We start from the raw sequence: 6006 nt of genomic DNA on the forward strand, positions 1-6006 counted from the left end.
AAAACAAGTAATAAGAGTAATATGTGAAGTACAGTAAATAATCAAATGTTGATATATAGTTTGATTTGTTGGGCTGTGTGAGTAAAGATACAAAAGCAACCGAGAAGCATATAAGATTTGTTTTGTTTCAATTCACGTGTTTTTTCTGAAACATAAGTAAATAATCATGAAGGTTGTTTGAAATAAAATTTAATTCAGGTTAACCTGAAGATGGCCTAAGAAGGTCGAAACGTTGTTTTCTGGTTTATTGGTAAAAGTGTTAAAACCCATACCTGCCGTCCTGAGATACATTTTTACTTCAAGTGGGTTTCTCGTCATCACGAAAATGTGTGTGTTTGTTTCAGCATAAATCTACAAAATAGATTATATCCTCTCTATTCAACACAGTGAATCGAACCTCGTTGTAAAAAAAATATTAGCTTGTCGCTAATCCATTGGGAACAACGTTTCATTAAGATTTACTTATAAACAGTTGTAATACTTAATATTTTAATAGTTTCCCTAAAATGTCTGTTGTAATCATTGTGCTCTTTAGTGGTTCAGTGATGAACTTGAGAGCTAATAACATTATAGTTCAAGGTTCGATCCAGTGGTGAGAACTGCGTAGACAGTCTATTGTGCAGCTTTGTTCTGAAAACAATTCGAGTTATAACAGATGCATATTTCGTTCAACTTTCTAATGTTGATTACAAGTAGATATGTTACATAATTATTGAAAATACAATTAAAAACAAATACAAAACAAAAACCTGTGCGGATTATCTTTAAAACATGCTAATAGTAAGATTATAAGACAAATTTGTAAAATACCTAATTACATAATAAGTGGCTAGATTTGTATTTTGCTAAATTGACAGCATATTTTGTTATCTGTTAGAAAATTAGAGAAAAACTGCAAAATATATTGATTGAAAACTAGTGTGTTTATTTTTGAATTTCCGCACAGCTACACGAGGTCTGCGCTATCCGTTCCTAATTTAGCAGTGTAAGACTAGAGGGAAAGCAGTTTGTCATCACCACCCATCGCCAACATTTGGGCTACTCTTTTATCAACGAATAGTGGGATTGACAGTAACTTTATAGCGCCCCTACGACTGAAAGGGCGAGCATGTTTGATGTGACAGGGATTCGAACCTTCAACCCTCAAATTACGAGTCGAGCGCCTTAACCTAACTGAAAGCAAGATAAGATAGTCAAAATTAGTTTTGTTTTTGATAAAGATTAAAATCTATCTTCTAATCCTAAAGGCCAGAACGGTTAATGTGCAAATTTATTATTGAAATCACAAAAGTTTCATTTTCAAAATTCAATTTACCTTTCACACTTACATCTTTTATTTTTTACTATAAACTTTTACTATATAAGCAAAGTTTAAATATCATAATGACTAATAAAAGAAAAATAACCCTAAAAATAACGCGTTTGTTCTTTGATAGATTATTTATGCAGGGTGTTCATGATGAGTCCACTGGGATGGGTGGCATGGTCAATTTATTAATATATGACTTAGTTCATTGAGAATTATGAAAAACTATTGATTCAGGTTATAACTAAGATGATAACAGTGGCTGGAATAGAGTCACCTTCTAGCCGCATGGTCTACCCAAGTTTGAAAAGCTTATTCCAGAGCATGGAAAGCTAGTTTTATTGTTGTGAAGAATACCTAGCCACAAAAAAAATATAGTTTGGCTGGATTTAATTGTCATACATAAGATGTATTCGGCTCTCTGCAAATTGAAATAAACCAGTCAATTGTGTCATAACATTAATTTACCAACATCAGTATCAGTGTTAGGTTTAAACCAAAGGATAACTGAATTTGTTTTCGTGGATCCCAAAATGAACACTAACGAAGTTAAAACTGCTCTATACCAGATTAATGATGCTGAAAAACGTTACAAACAACTTTCTGACAGAGAACCCATGATCAGAAGAAATGTACAAGAAAAGGAAGCAGAGGTTATTTAAATAATTCTATACAGAAATGAAATGCTTATAGGGTGAACGAAAAATATCAATCAAGAGAAGTGAAATTTGATGGTTCAGACCACGTTTAAACTCTAAAGTAGTCACATGTTTATCGATTTAGATTAAATCAGTAGTTTTTGTTTTACACTTTTCATCACGCCAACATAAACCAGCTAAATAGTGAACTTTTTTAACTACTTTACAAAATAAAGGTTATTGCCCTGAATCAGAAGTTGATAACTGGATGGTTTTTAGAAATGTTAGAAAATCAAGAGCTTAACCAATATATTCACTCATGAAGAGTTAGCAGTACTGGGTACGACCACGACACGACCTAAATGCAACCAGTGACTTTTCATTATAGTCTAGCTGCTTGGTTTCTCACTCTGAATTCTGCTGAATGGATGTGGGATGATTTGGATAAATATTCACGTAAGATTAATCTTCAAATGACTTATCTATCTAGAAGTACATTGGTCGCAGACGATCCAATATCAACTTGCATATTTTTGGTAATAACTTTAAAAGAATCGTAGAATTTCATACACCAAGTGATACTGCTGTTTGCAAAGTGAACCACTATTTTCGAAGACGAGAATACCAAAGATATAGATAATATTTTCACCTACAAATTTTGATAGATGGAGGTCGGTGATTGAAAAAGACACATTTGAAGAAATTGTCACATTTATTTCAAAATATGTCACTTGTCAGATTTGACAGCTTAATATTAATAATACACGGAAAAAAGTATCAGTCTCACCGTCACAACAATTACTGGTTAAGATCAAAAAAAGCCCAATCTGGTATTAAATACATTTATAAATTTCATTTTCTAAGACATGAAAGAAAAGTGTTTATCAGAGAAGATCAAATTAAATCTATTGGACTATTTAGCGACTTTCAGAGAAATACTATTAAAAGAATGCTCCATTTCCAGAAATAAATATGCCATGTGGGTATCCTGAAAGAACATCAACATAGAAAGTAGCTTTGCTAGGAAACTATAAGTTGCCATCGTCAAATAAGTTTGAATGTCACTCTGATGAAACATTAATGCTTTCTCACATGAGACTATCACAACTATAATTCCAGAATACTACAGTACTCGCCATTATTAAAATTCAGCTTAGCTATTTGTCTCCTGGTTAAAGAGATGATACGAAATCTTTGTTTCACGAAGATGTTCATATGTTCCTAGATATCTTAAGCAAAACTAAATGCTGTATTACACGAGGTAACGGAAGACAGCTCCTGTTAAATTATATCCTTTTCAAGTCAGCCCTATTAAGTTGTTAAATAGGTTGGTCGAGATTCAGTACTGTACCGTGTAAAAGTGTTAAGATAAGAGAATATTTTGTAATTATTTCCATTTTATGGGGCTAATTTTTCCAAGCCATAACATAATGTAAATTTCCACATTATGATAATCTTTAACTGATCCCTGTTAACAACTGAACGAGCCAGGGTAGGAATCACTATCATTCTTTAGAATTGCCATATACGTGTATCAAGAGCATGCCATAAGGATTCTACTTGAACGAACATATTGACCAAACTTAAGGTCTGAAGTAACTGTAATAGTATCCCATGCTGTGTCTTAAATATAGAGAAAGAAGCTAGTAAGGAGTTAGAATGTGGTAACAATATATGCTAGAGGAAATCGTTTTAATAGCACTTCACAAATAAACCTTGATAAAACAGTGTTTAACAATACATATTAAATTTTCTTGTCATGCTATGGTCCATAGAGCATACAGAATTGTCAATAGAGCGGGGTGAATTGGTATAAAACTTTAAGTGATACTGGACAGACGCTCCTAAAATTACTACAGACTCGAAATGCCCCCAAACATTGTAAAGTTTTGGTGCCAAGACAGATAAGTTTTGAAAATGGGAAAGGAAGAAACATAATACCTACACTCAACGATACTTATATTAAGTATCTTCGTTCATGCATCCTTCGGGACAGAAGGAAGCCTACAACTGACTTCGAGCATGAGATAAACGACCATGTACCAAATGACAGAAAAATTATAGACCTAGTATCAGAAAATCAACGAGTTAAAAACTTTACTTCGATCTCCAAATGTTGTCAAGACACTGAAATGTGTTAAAAAGTACAAAAATAAACTGTTGGTGGTTAGAAAAGGGTGTTTTGGATGAATTAGTCCAAGTTTAAAATATTTGATCCAAAGCGTAAGTTGACGTCTGACGGAAGAAAGGTGAAAGGTACTTACCATGCAGCATGGAGGAGGTAGTGTGATGGTTTGGGGGTCTTTTTCTGCTGAGGCGACAGAAGATATTTACAGAATACGTGGAATAATGAATTGGCACAAGTATCATCAGATACTGATACATCATGTTATATCCAAAGGATTATGTATTATTAGTAAAGAATTCTACCACCAAGAAGATAATGTCCACAAGCACTCATCCAAATTACGTAGATAAGAAAGAAGCTACTGGAGTAATTCAAATCTTGCAATGGCTTTCACACAGCCCCAACTGGGATTTTATAGATCAGAAACTTGGCAAATCAGAAGTTACTTCCAAGAAAACTTTATAGGAGTGTATTAGAGACATCTGAAGTAAAATCCCAAAGAACACTTTAATTAAGTATCTCACAACAGTGGTTGAAAGACTGTCTGCAATAATTAAAGCAAAAAGGGGGACACACAAAATATTAACTGTTTGCTGAACTCAACCACTTCCACTGAGTTTATATTCTACTAAGTATGAAGATTAATAAAAGTTTCATATTTCATCTGTGCTTGCCTTCCATTGCGCGCAGATAGCCCTGGTGTAGCTTTGCGCGAAATCCAAACAAACAAACAAACCTTTCATTGTTTTATAACAGCAGTTTGACACCTAATTTCAATTTTTCCTTACACTTTTGCACAGTATTGCATATATAGCACAAATATTAATTTCTGATGGAGGAAGTTTAGCTAAAGTCTTACTAAGGTTGAATTCTCTTAATGATTAGAGATTAATTATTTCGTGAAGCGAAGAGAGTGTACAGAACTTTTCGACACTTTGATAGTAAGACGTTATGTTACAGAGCTACCAAAATATAGTAGATGTAAATAACCTATTTTGGTAGTCATAGAAACAGTAGGGAAGGTGAAGCCAATCTCCTCAGCACTACTAATATAATAATATGCAACAATGAGATATGTGTGAACAAAAATATACGCGTATGTTGTTCGTTGCAACATTAGAGACATCTGACGGAAGAAAGGTGAAAGGTACTTACCATGCAGCATGGAGGAGGTAGTGTGATGGTTTGGGGGTCTTTTTTTGCTGAGACGACTGAAGATATTTACAGAATACGTAAAGAATTCTACCACCAAGAAGATAATGTCCACAAGCACTCATCCAAGTTACGTAGATAAGAAAGAAGCTACTGAATCCAAGTATTATCTAGCGAAACCACAGCCAAGGGAACGGGCTTGGAGAACACCCTTTGCAAGGTGTTAGATGTGAAGGTCAATCGCTGGTCATGAAGGAATACATAAATTATGTATTCGTTTGATACATAAGGTCATTTATGTATGTTGTTTTGAAACTGAAACATTTGGTGGGTAGTAGAATTTTCTTTGTAGAGATGGTATGTGGGCTCACATTGCACTGAACGGGCCCGGCATGGCCAGGTGATTAGGGGCTTAAACCGTAATCTGAAGATCACGAATTCGAATCTCAGCCACATCAAACGTGCTCGCCCTCTTAGCCGTGGAGGCGTTATGATGTGATGGTCAATCCTACTATTTGTTGGTAAGAGAGTAGCCCAAAAGTTGGTGGTGGGTAGTGATGATTAGATAACTTTCAGCTAGTCTTACGCTACTAAATTAGGAATGGCTAGCGAAGATAGACGTTGTATTGCTTTGTGCGAAATTCTGAAACAAAAACAAATAATACACTTAACGAAAACTACAGCCTGACCTGATGGTTTCAGTGAAGAAAGCGAAGGATAAATTAATCAAAAAAGTCAGTTGAATAAAACTAAATTATTAATGGCCTGACGGAATTATCCGT

This window comes from Tachypleus tridentatus, chromosome 4 (genome assembly GCF_004210375.1).
Source record: "Tachypleus tridentatus isolate NWPU-2018 chromosome 4, ASM421037v1, whole genome shotgun sequence".
Lineage (NCBI taxonomy): Eukaryota > Metazoa > Arthropoda > Merostomata > Xiphosura > Limulidae > Tachypleus > Tachypleus tridentatus.